Source organism: Mesocricetus auratus, unplaced genomic scaffold (assembly GCF_017639785.1).
Source record: "Mesocricetus auratus isolate SY011 unplaced genomic scaffold, BCM_Maur_2.0 Super-Scaffold_100006, whole genome shotgun sequence".
In the NCBI taxonomy this organism is placed as follows: Eukaryota; Metazoa; Chordata; class Mammalia; order Rodentia; family Cricetidae; genus Mesocricetus; species Mesocricetus auratus.
Window position 1 is genome coordinate 50,287,828 of NW_024429190.1, and position 13,415 is coordinate 50,301,242.

At 38.1% G+C, this 13,415-nt stretch overlaps 1 protein-coding gene and 1 long non-coding RNA gene across 2 annotated transcripts in view; one reads left to right on the forward strand and one right to left on the reverse strand.

The window, feature by feature from the left end:
* Window positions 1-13,415, forward strand: part of Gabrb1 (gamma-aminobutyric acid type A receptor subunit beta1) — a 418,614-nt gene that overhangs the window by 203,011 nt on the left and 202,188 nt on the right. The window lies entirely within an intron of this gene.
* LOC121140835 overlaps window positions 1-13,415 on the reverse strand; it is a 46,516-nt gene that overhangs the window by 30,557 nt on the left and 2,544 nt on the right. The window contains exon 2 of the long non-coding RNA XR_005877773.1: window positions 9,591-9,807. This is a non-coding gene — a long non-coding RNA (uncharacterized LOC121140835). The remainder of the gene's footprint in view (window positions 1-9,590; window positions 9,808-13,415) is intronic.

Sequence of the window (13,415 nt, forward strand, 5' to 3'; positions counted from 1 at the left end):
TTCCCTCCCTCAAATCCCTCCTAACTCCTTTCACTCTCTAAAAATTATGTCCTCTCTTTTAAATTATTTATCTTTATATCTACAAACAAGCATAGTTTGCCCCCTGTCTTAGAGTTTCTATTGCTGTGAAGAGACACAATCACCACAGCAACTCTTATAAAGGAAGACAGTCTAATTAAATGTTTCCTTTATAAGAGTTTTCATAGTCATTGTCGTGTCCAAGTCATGAAGATTCCCAGAGACCACCAGAGAGAGACTCACCTAACTGCAAAAGCAAGAAAATCCTACCAGTAAAGACTCCTTCTAGCAAGCTGAAGTAGCAGCCTCCAGAGGAAGTGTCCACCTAGTCTACTGCAGGATTTTTAAAGAAAAATTCACAGGATTACATCCATCTGTATGGGTCAGATCCTGATTGGTTAACATTTGGTGAACAATTAGGGGAATTTCTCAGAGTCAGGGCAACTGATCTGTTAGCATTTTGATTGGTTGGACTTTTGGTAGTTTCTATGACTTTGTTACTTGCAGGTAGACTGTTCTCATTGGTTGGTGCTGGGAGGGAACATTCTGTGGTTTCTAGGATTTTGTCTGTCTCTTGGATGTGATTTGTTGTCAAACAAAGTTTCTAGGTACTAAGTCTAAAGAGACCGTTATCTTAGAGTTTTGCTCACAACACAAGAACTAGAGGCTAGGGGGAAGGATCGACTGGGTTTGCTCTGAAGGCTTTTTCACAACCTTTACATTTATGTAGTTTCTCTCCAGCATGAATAATAAGAGCTGAATGGGAACTTAAGGCTTTGCCACATTAAAACAATTTTTCTTCAGTGTGATTTACTAGAAGTGAAATCTTTGAGCTTAGCTTACCTCTTTCAATCATGGTGTCTTTTATAACACCTTTATAAAATGCTAAAGTTCAAGGTTTCTTCTGAGATTCATGCAATCTCTTAACTGTAACCTCCTATAAAATCAAAATCAAAAAGCAGATCATATACTTCCAACATAAAATAGCACAGGATACAGTTACCATTCCAAAATGTATGGAATGAAGCATAGTGAGGAAATACTGGACCAAAGCAAGACCAAAAACCACTTGACAATCTCCAAATCCTGCATCACTGTGTTTGATGTAAAAACGCTCTTCAAATTTCTAACTCCTTTCTGCTTTGTTGACTGCAACATACTTCTCTTTCTTGGGCTTGGTCCACTCCGTGTTAGGAGCTTTTCTAGGGCAGGTATCCCATGGCTCTGACATGTCAAACATCTTGAGGATTCCAAGACAATTCATATTTCAACTTCAAAGCTTCATACAATGACCTGTATAGGCCTCAAATCAGGAACACCCCTGACACATGCCTGGCCTCAGTAGCTTTCCTTAATAGTAGAGGCAAATTCTATAGCTAATACCTTTCTTCTATCCTCAACTCTAAAACAAGAATCATGTGCCCAAAAAAAAAAAACCAAAAAAAAAAAAAACAGACAGATATACCAATGGAATCAAATTGAACATCCCAACATTAACCCATACACGTATGAACACCTGATTTTTTACAAAGAAGCTAAAATTATACAATGAAAAAAAGAAAGCATCTTCAACAAATGGTGCTGGCATAACTGGAGGATGACATGTAGAAGACTGCAGATAGATGCATGTCTATCGCCATGCACAAAACTTAAATCCAAATGGATCAAAGACCTCAAAATAAATCCACCCACACTGAACCTGTTAGAAGAGAAAGTGGGAGGTACCCTTGAACAAATTGGTGCAGGAGACTGCTTCCTGACCATAACTCCAGTAGCACAGACACTAAGATCGACAATTAATAAATTGGACCTCATGAAACTAAGAAGCTTCTGTAAGGTAAAGGACACAGTCAAAAGACAAAAAGGCCACCCACAGAATGGAAAAAGATATTCACTAACCCCATATCTGACAGAGGGCTGATCTACAATATTTACAAAGAACTCAAGAAGCAAATTATCAAAACACCAAAGGATCCAATAGAGAACTAAATAGAGAATTCTCAGTAGAGGAGTCTAAAATCACTGAAAGACACTTAAGAAAGTGCTCAATATCCTCAGCCATTAGGGAAATGCAAATCAAAACAACTCTGAGATACTATCTTATTCCTGTCAGAATGGCTAACGTCAAAAACACCAATAACAGTTTATGCTGGAGAGGATGTAGAGAAAGGGGAACACTCCTTCACTGTTGGTGGGAGTGCTGACTCGTACAGCCACTTTGGAAATCAGTATGGAGTTTCCTCAGGAAAATGGGAATCAGTCTACCACAAGTCCCAGCAATTCAACTCTTAGGCATATACCCGAAAGATGCCCATTCATACAACAAGGAAGTCTGTTCCACTATGTTCATAGCAGCATTATGTGTAATAGCCAGAACTTGGAAGCAACCTAGATGCCCCACAACTGAAGAGTGGATAGAGAAAATGTGGTACATTTACACAGTGGAGTACTACTCAGCAGAAAAAACAATGGAATCTTGAAATTCGCAGGCAAATGGATGGCACTAAAAGAAACTATCCTTAGTGAGATAACCCAGTCACAAGAATACAAACATGGTATGTACTCACCCATATATGGATTTTAGACATGAATCAGGGGAGTGCCAGCATACAATCCCATTGCCAGAGAGTCTGGGAAACAGAACCTTCATCCAGCGACTGATGGAAGCAGAGGCAGACACCACAGCTAAACACTGAACTGAACTCCTGGAATCCAGTGCCAGAAAAGGTAACTGATGAGCAAAGGGGTTAAGACTGGGCTGGTTTAACCCACAGAAACAGTTGTCCTGAACAAAGGGGAGCTCTTGGACCCCAGGTTGATGACTGTGTGGAAAGCATGGGACTCACCCACACTTCCTGAATGTGGGTGTCAGTAAGGAGACCTAGGCAATCTATGGAGCCTTGGGTAGTATTTATTCCTGGTGTACAAATAGATTTTGAGTGCCCACCACACAATGAGGGATGCTGTCTCAGCCTGGACTCTTGTGGGAGGGCCTAGCCCTGCCCTGGATGAAGTGACAGACTCTGGAGATCCTCCATGGAGGGCCTCACCCTCCCTGGGGATCAGAGTGGAGAATGGGTGGAGGACTGGGGGTGGGGGGGAGGGGAGGGAGAGAGAGCTGTGATTGACATGTGAAACAAGCTTGTTTCTAACTTAAATAAAAAAGGAAGAGAAAAAAGTTACAAAGAAGAAGAAGAAGAAGAAGAAGAAGAAGAAGAAGAAGAAGAAGAAGAAGAAGAAGAAGAAGAAGAAGAAGAAGAAGAAGAAGAAGAAGAAGAATCATGTCCCCAACGCTACCAAGTTCTGCTGTTTCCTAGAGCTGGAACATGGCCTACTCATTCAATTATATCTTCATCAGTTTTCTGTTTTGATGATTTCCTTCACTGCCTATGCTTAGCTGTTCTATAATTTGCTCTGTAGACCAGGATGTCATCAAACTCAGAGATCCACCAGCCTCTACCTCGCCAGTGCTAGGATTAAAGTTGTACAGGTATGCACTTCCACATCAGGCTCTAAGTTTTTCTTTAATTCATTTTCACAAATTGGAAACTTAGCTGGGTAAGATCTGATGTCACCACTCCCTTTATTCCATTTCTTAATCTGTTTATCTCCTTGCACACAGGAATTGGTTCCATCCCACTTGCTGGTGTTCCTTTTCTCCTCAAGTTTTATGTTTTGTATTTTTCCTTTCTCAGCTTGATTTTTTCATTATAAATGTTTATAAGCATGAACTCTAGTAACTGCATGAGTCAATACTAGTCTATTTTGAGATTTCCTCTGACAACTGGATTAACCCATAAACCTTCACTACATACTCAGTAAGACTTTAGACAAGGGCAAAAGACAACGCATTCTTCACCAAAATATCATAAGACAGATCTCTAGGACACATATTACTATTCTTCTCCCCTGAAAACTCTTGAGCCAGCCCTCCAAAATTCATCAAATCACATTCAGTACCACTGTCGTCCATGTTCCTACTAGTGTGGCCCATTAGGCAGCACTTACAGTACTCAACTGCTTTTCTAATCCACAGTACCAAAGTCTATATTCCTTCAAATAAAAACATGGTCAGGCCTATCACAGCAATACTCCAGTCATGGGGTTTAGATTTTTATCCAATTTTTAGACAATAGCAGATGGTTAAATTGTTTTCAAGCTTTTGAATAGGATCTTAAGGTCAGAAAACTACTTTCTCCATGAATGTATACTCTGTGACATTTCCAGGAGACATAATCTCACAGCAAACTTCTTTTCCGTTGGCTCCTATAATCTTACACTACTTCTTCCATTATGATCCCTAAGCCTTAGGTATAGTAATGGTGTAAATGAGTCAGTTGGGAGAGGACACCACACGTTCTCTGCATTTTGATCAGTTGTGCTTCTGTTTCATTAGATATTGCAAAAACTTAAAGAATTATACTAATCTTTTGAACTAGTGATGCCAAATATGAAGCATATTTTCAGACTATTATGAAATCAGACACAAAACTCAACTAACTATATTGATTTAAATGCCATTTCTTCCCAGTTACATGGTTAATTATCAAGCTTCGTTTATTCTGACTCCAGTGAATACCCAGATACAGATTTCTATTTTACATCACTCCTCTGTAGTGTTACTAGGCACTGCAAACTGTTTGTCATCCATGAATACAAAAGGTGAGGTTATAGTCAAGGATTTATTCTAGAGAAGTCAATCTTAGAAAATAGAATGCTATGGAGGTATAGTGTTGGGAATTTTTTTCTGTCTGTGGCTTCTTTGGTATTCTTGGAGAAAAATAATCTCGTAATTTCTGTTCTGTTGAGGCTATGGATTTACTCGTGCAGAAGATGGTAACCAACACAGAGACCCACAACTAGACCATGTGCAAGAGACTGAGAGATATTATATTAGTCCTAAATGAAATTTCTTCATCAATCTTATTCCATTAGGGTTAAGGGATCTATCCAAGGAAACAGTGTTCTCCAGACACAAGAGGACTAATGCACATACAAATGCAAAGAGACTATGACATCAGACACAGGACCTGTGCAGTTCAAGGCAAATGGGATCCTCACACTGAGAGACGGGAGTAGACAAGTGCCTTCACTATTAACCAAGAAGCTATCTGCAATTGGTACCTTTTTGCAAAGGAGGAAGTAGTCATCTCTAATGGAGTCTCACTGTGTATATTAACCACACTTCTGGGTAGGCCTCATTTCTGGGAGTAGTTGTCCAATACAAAGTGAACTCAATGGTATTTTTGTAGCTGTTTTGTCTCATATAGCTTTGCTTGACTTTTTTTTTGTCTCATAGGTATTTTGCTTGTGTCTTTTATCTTCAGATTTTGTGTTTTTATATGTGTGTCTGTATGTGTTTCTTATCTTTGTGTTCTGTTTGTGTTTTGTTTATTTGTTAAAGACAGAGAGAAAGCAAATGAATAGAGTTAGGTGGGGGAGAGAAGTGTGGAGTACCTGGGAGGATTTAGGAGGGACAAGTATAACCAGAATATATTGGATGAAAATAATTTTTTTCAGAAGAAAATGTCTTGTATGTAAATGTTCATAGCAATATTATTCACAATAAGCAGAAAAATAAAAGCTAACCAGTGTCCATCACCATGTGACTGGGAAAAGCACACATAGTTTATACATACAAAAGGATATTACACACCTATGAAAAGGAACGAAATTCTGATCAGTATGATAGGATGTACCCTGAACCACAATACTGGGTAAAATAAACCAAAATCAACAAATTCAGAGAGATAGAAAGTTGACAGGAGGTTGCCAGATAATGAAGGAAGATAGAATGAGGAGTAAGAGTAAATAATTCATACATACAGAGTTCCTTTATGGGATGATTAAGGAATTTAAATTGTATAAAAAAGCAGATGTAATTAATGCCACTGGATTGTGTGCTTAGAGTGCTTCAAGTGGCAAACTTTGTGTTTCTATATCTGATCGCAATTTAGTGATGCATGATACAAAGACATTTTAATTTTACACTTTCTGTAAATTGTTTTATATTTCAACAAAACTGTTTAAAGTGTACAAAAAGATGAGAGATACTGAAATTGAGGTCATCATCAACAATAAATAAATGAGAGGTACTAAATTCCTAAGGTCTTCATGGAAAGACTCATGTGACAGACATTTGGCTGCTAACACTGTCATACCCCTGGACAGTCACTGGGCTTGCTTCTCATTCTTCCCTATCTCTTGCTTCTTACTTGTGGCCTTTTATTTTGGACCTGTCTGTAGATACATTCTGAGAAGGCACATACCATGTAAGTAGACCTAAACTCAACCATTTATGAAGCTTTTTGTGTTATCTGTTTTTAAGAACTGAGGAATTGGCCTTGAACCCCTTTGTCTCTTTGAATGTGGTTACATGTAAATGGATGTGACTGCTTTGCTTGCCTTTCCCTTCAGTTATTTAAATCGCATTTTAGGTCACAGAGTTGACCATTGTATCTGAGCCTTGGCAATATTATAAGATTATTTCAAGAACTTTCTATTCTGCCTCCAATTAAAATTCCATGGATACTTTAAAAGCCCTAGCACCAGCATTTTTTCCAGTAAAGAAAATAAAAGAGACAAAAGAAAAAAAGTAACAAGATTGCAAATGATGATGCCTGACAGTTATCCCATCTATGCTGGTGACAATCAGTGGGAGATGAAATTGGATAATTTAATAATTTATACAATTCCCCCAGCACCCCAAAAGATAAGCACTCATTAAATCTAACTTTGCAGTTTTATAAGTTTGGATTCTGACTGTATCCCACTATCTAAATTTTTCAAAAATATATTGCAGTTTCTAAATGAACTTTATATCCTGACAGTCCTCTTTGTCATCCTGTCTATACAGAGTAACTACAATACTCTCATTGTATCCTGTCATTGTTCAAATGTGGGTGTAATTTTCAGACTTTGCTAGGCCTAGAACTTCACATTAGGGGGAAATCTGTTATCCCCTCCCCTTACTTTAGTAGATGTACCCTGTTTATAAAAAGCTTCCTAAGTGAATCAGTAAATGGAGAGATGTCAGTGTGTGTCTTGAGAGAGCTAAGGTATTAGTGAGCCTTTTAGTGGGTCATTGATAGTCCCTTCCTAAACAGGAGGTTGTACATTCTGCAGCCTTGTAGTGTTCTTTCCCTACTCATCAAATGTTTCATTCATGTTAAGGATGAACACAGTACGTCTTCTTTTTTTTTTTTTTTTTTTTGGTTTTTACAAGACAGGGTTTCTCTGTATTGTTTTGGAGGCTGTCGGTCCAGCCCAGCCTCGAACTCACAGCGATCCGCCTGTCTTTGCCTCCCGAGTGCTGGGATTAAAGGCTTGTGCCACCACCGCCCGGCTACATCTTCTAAAATAAGCAAGGTTTCCTGCTAGTGGCATGTCAGAACTGTACTATAGGCTTAGATAACTATGTTTTTCCAGCTCCATCATACCCTCTGTCTTCCTTACTCACATGAAGTTGATGTACTATTTAATATCCATCAGCATGAAAGGAAGGGGAAACATAGCAATAGAATTCTTGTTGAAAGCAGGACCCCATAACTTAAGAAATCACATCTACTAAGTAATATGCACTCCGATCTTTGACCTATTTGCTTCCAATAGGAAATCGATGCAAGTTATTTAACCTTACAACTTATTAGCTTACTAACATGAAGAACTAAATTTGCACAGAGGCTATGAAGTATTAAATTATGCACATTAACTTTAGACAGCAGAAGGAAAGTCTCTCAGGGTCTACAGATTTTTTTGGTTTTGTGTGGAATTTTTATTGGATTCTGATGTCTGGCTGTTCAACTTAACTGTTTTTACATCATGGCATTTCCCTTGCATTATTTTTGACCTATAGTCTTTAATAATGGCATTGAGACCGTTAAAATGATACTAATTTTAACAAGTCCTGAATGCATAAATATTAATGACACATTGATTTCATACAATAACCATGTAGATTTAACATTAGATGATTAGATGTGTGCTATATTTGTTGGTCAAATTACTTTGTAGAGTGTACAAACCCACCGCTAGTACAGGACTTCAAAGGACCCACTGAAATTTCACTAGTTTCTTGGGCTCTTCTAAATGTTCCTATATGTTAAGAACATGGATATGGCCAATAAGTGGCACACACCTTTAGTCCCAGCAAAGTCAGGTAGATCTCTGTGAGTTCGAGGCCAGCTTGGTCTAAAGAGCAAGTTCTAAAACAGGTTCCAAATCTACACAGAAAAACCTTGTCTTTAAAAAGTAAAACCACACAAATATCGTATGCGTGGTTTTGCCCTCAAAGAACTGACAGTTGAGTGGTGGGAGACAGACAATGCCCATATCTGATTAGCAAAGAGAAAGAAACATAGGCTATGAACACATTCATGGCCTGGTTTATTCAGTTTGTGGGTTATAGATGGCTGCTGGATAGAAATGACAAATAGAAATTGGATAGCAAAAGCAAACAGAAATTTAAAATCTCAACAGTGTGTGAAACTCCTACAGACAACCACAAAGAACCCCATCCCATGTGGAAGGAATAGCATGTTGGCACATGAAAAATATTGCTTAGCCCACAGTTCTTACTCAAGGGAAGACATAATGCCCTTCTCACATCCTCATCATAAATCTTTCAGGTATGCGTAGAGAATGTTAACCATAATCTAATTTTGTGAATTGAACTTCATACCAGTGTATGCTGATGACATCTTTATTCACTTCAGATTGATCACTCACCTGCAACAAGTAACAAAATGTGTGGAAACCAGTAACATAGAGGAAGGAAAGCAACCCAGCTAAGAGATATGTTACTATACTACTTGAGAAAACTGTGCTCAGTCCACTAACAAATCTACCTTCACTTCCATGGTGTGTGTGTATCAGGGGGCAGGGGTGCTGTTAATTGTAACCCCAATTCAAAAAATGAAATAAAGCAAAAGTTCATAATTACACCAAATATAGACCTATGACACACTCAAACAAAGTGGGGGATGGAGGATAGCTTAAGAACTACTTGTAGAACATGGACCAAGTCCAAGCTAGCTACCAGGAGTAATGCATCTCCCTGCACTAGGAAAGTAACTTCATTTACTTCCTGGGCTTGTGTATGGATGCCCCAACAACACAGAAACATATTACTACAAGCTTAGTACTAAACATATACACATTTATCACCTACAGAATCTGTTAGTTTATAGATCTGGAGGCAGGAGTCTCCAATAAACTTCACTATGTTAAAGTCAATGTACCAGAAAAACAACATTTCCTCTGGAGGTTCTAAAAAAAGAACCTACCTCGTGGCTTTTTTCAGGAAACATACCTTCACACCAAGTCATTTTAATCTCTCTGTTTATTGTCTGTATGTATTTGACCCCCTATCTTGTTGAGGACACAGCACACTGACTCAGGATAACATCAACTCAAGTTTTTTTTTACTATAATCACATCTATCAAGTCCCATCTCCTGTATAAGGTAAGCATAGGTTCCATTGAGTGAGACCTTCATTTCTGAGGTAGATAAATTGTCATTTGTCCCACCAGAACCAGAGGGAGAAGAGGAGAGAGCAGATATCAGAACTCACGTGGAGCTTTAGGGTGATGGCAGCTGGTATAACATGTGGACTACTGAAGAGCAACCTGCTCCACTAGGTTGTCCCTCCCCAGAGGAACCTGGAAAACTAAGCACCGTCTTTTCGTGTTCTTCCACCTCGGTTCCTCAGGCTTGCTCTCTCATTGGTCGAAGCCAACCAGCACCAGAAGGCAAAGGGAATCCACTAAAGCCATCCTGGTGTCAGTCTCCTGGATGCAGAGGTAGGGAAAAAAGAGAAGAGGGGCTGAAGAGAGGAACAGGTGGCATTTGTTGTCCCAGAATTTTCAAATAAAATTCTCTTTATTGTAAAGGATTTGCAAATGAAGTCAGAGAGCTTTGAAGAGTGTAAAGGTCCCGAGTGCGTGAATTCTGAATACTAAACTGTGTGCTGTTGACATGAGAACAGTATTGTCAAGGATGCTAGGGCCTCTGACCCATGAGAAATTGTCAAGTGTGTCATCCATGTGAGCCAGGCTCAAGGGGAATGGCAAAGCTGTTCTCAGGAATTGAGGATGAGTGTTTATGAAATACTGATCCACATGTGCAAAGACTAGCAACTGCAGTTTTCTCTTCCTGGATGTTTACAGCCTGGGACAGAGTGCTGGGATAGGGTCCCCACTACACTAGCTGCCCACACCCACTGGTGTGGGTGGAGTGAGGGGGGATAAGAAACGCACTGAGGTTGAGAGTTTCAGCAGTAGTAGAACCTCACTTGATTGTGCTCTGTTGTCTGTGTGTCTGTACTTTCTTCTTTCCCTCACCCATCTGCCTTGCTTCTATTCCTTATAGCCCCAGCCCCTAGAATAGTGGTTAGCATAGGGGAGAAATTAACTATTTTTATATTTCTGTGATTTTACATCAACTTTTTATTTTGACACATTTCAAGTACAAAAATGAAAGTTCAAAGGTCAACACAAGAACCCATGAATAGTGTATGTATTTTCAAATTTGTACACTCTCTAACTCTCTTTCCCTTCACTTGGTCTTCTTCTCAATTCCTGTTTACCTGCATTCTGAATTTCTAACTTCTAACTCAGACTACTTTGATAACAGAAGAATGTCCTTTGGCTGGTGTCCTATGATTTTAATTCCTATATCCTTGTATTAGCTCCCATTGCCATCTTTGGTTCAAACTCAAATGGTTTGTTTTCTGGGCCACTTGGTAGCAGATATATGTAGTAATTCAGGTCTTTACACAATTTCTTAGCTAAAAAAGTTTTTTAGTTTACAACTCAATACCCAAGGGACAGTTTCTAAAATCAGTAATGTTGTTTTTGTTTGCTCTTTATGGTAGGGCTTGATATGCACTGCTGTTTGTGCTTTCTTTCCTACTGTGGCAAGACTTAGTTTTTCCTACTTTTTGTCCTCATTCTATTCATCATCAAGTGACCAAGAATTTCTCACCTGCATAAGAATATTTCTAGATAGTATTCCAGTCTAAGGACACTCAAAACCTTTATGTATGATGCTCTGATCGGCCAAGTTTGGAATCTGTTCTCAGTGTTTCCCATGTATAGACTAGATTCTAGAGCATTATGCTCAATATAGTACTGGGCTCTCCTTGGTCCCAACCTTCTCTTGAACTCATGAATCCACCAGCCAGATACAAAGTGGACTCCATAGCTGAATATACTGGTGTGAAGGATTTCCTACTCAAATGCAACTGTGCAATTCCATCCTTAGCAGTGTGATAGGCATATATGCAGTTTGTTTTTACCTGATATCCTTGGGAAATTATAGTGCTTATTTTTAAATGTGTGGAGAAACTTTGATCTAAAAGTATACCTCACATTGTGGCAAATGTGTGTCTAAATCATGTCCTGGAAAAGTATCAATAATCTGTTGTGAAATTAGAGTAATAAAGGCACTTAGGTATATTATTAAATGATACACCTTTATCAGTAAATTAAAATTTTTGCCGTATCAACAGCAACATGTTCCATTTTCTCATCTCTTTCTATGCTCTGAATATCGTCATGACTGTGGAAGGCTAATGATCATTGTGACAAAGGCTGACAGAATTCCTGAAATATTCACCCTTCACATCTTCAGAACTAAATTTAAAAAGATTATGTTGTATGTAGACAAGACATGATGGTCTAGATGAAAGTATGTACTTCTTAACTCCATTCATAAGAAAATGTGGCATAGGGTATGTGTTAGACAAAAGAGAAGTGAAGTTGTCATAATGCAATACCCAGAATGAATTAATAGACCTGTACTCACTTTTGCTTTTGGAAGCTACATGGAAAATTAGCATTAGTAAGCAAGTATCTTACATGGAATGTAGAAAAGGCACATGGTCAAGATGGGCCACAGACATGTCTGTACAATTGTGTAGATATCTTATTAATAAGGGAGTGCTGAAAATTAGTTTGCATTTAACCAAAAAAAGAGTTAGGCACCTGTGGTTTTTAAGCTATTCTCATTTTAGACTTAATGTCATTCTCAGCAAGACGTAATTCTAAAAGCACGCAGGATATTGGGAAATAATTGCATATATGAAAAACAGTTTCTGCAATCTCAGTAGCAACTAAATATAGTGCTAATATCACTTGACACATAGTTCACTTGTAAAATCTTCTGTGCACAGAACTACCTATATTTCTGATGTGTACATCTGTTTGTACAAAGTTCCCTCATCTGTTGATGGAATTAATCTCACATTTTAAAGCTCTTCACTTATTATGTCTAATAGCTATTCTAACTTTCTCAAATTTCTTTAAGAAGTCACTCATGTGTTTTGTAACAATACTAGATATCCTATAGTTAGTGTTACTTTTGAAAATAAAGTCCTTGCTTTCCACAGTGCTTATAATTAAAAGCATTGTGATTGGTTCACAGATAAAATAATTGTGTGTTTCAAGTGTTCAGGGAGCATCAGTGGAAAATCATTTTTCATTGAACAGAAACCATTCCAAATACCAAGCTACGTAGAGGAGGAAGAAAGTCAAAAGACACATAAAAAAGAATGTGTTTTGGACTGACAGAGACAGTCAACCATAATACAGTGAATGGAGAGAACCAAATCCTACAGGTTTGACCTACCACTTCTACATGTACACCATGTGCACGTGTGCACGCGCACCCACACAGACACATACACACAAAGAAATAAATGAAAGTAATGGGAAAAATTAAAGTATGATCTGAACCAGCAAAGAAGTAATACACTTAGACATCAAGTTTCTCTCTTACTTATAAGTAAAAATCCATATCTCTAGTGATAATGATTAATTTATGTTCATTTGGCAACAATTTCTATAAATTTATTCACTTAATTCATGAACAGATGCAGAGGTTATTACAGAAGGTTATTACAGAAGTCTCTTTGTAGAGATAAGTCCATATTAGATGAGGCTTTCACACTGGGTATCTTTCCTCCAGAATGGAGGAGTAGCGATGAATGATATCTCTCCTGAAGCCACCTCAGTCAAATTCATCATTCACATTGCTTGACCTATTTTTCTTCAATTTATTTGCACTGGAGTCTTGAAATGGAATAAATTATTTCAAGTGGCTGATGCTGCATTCTGTAAAACCTTTTACTTTAAATGAATAGCTAGTGTGTTTGTCTGTTGTTGACAGATGGGAGTGGAGTGAAATCTATTAGTCACAAAGAAGAAGAGGCCCTTCAAGTTACAAAACAGGAAATAATAGAAAAACTAGATCATGAATAAATATGACCTTTTCACAAGAAAAATGAAAAAAATGCCAGATATCATAAGTTTCCTTTTTTTTACATATAATTTAGTGGCAGTCATTCAATCATTTTTTCTCTTTCAATTCACTCAAAATTCATTATATAATCTCAAAG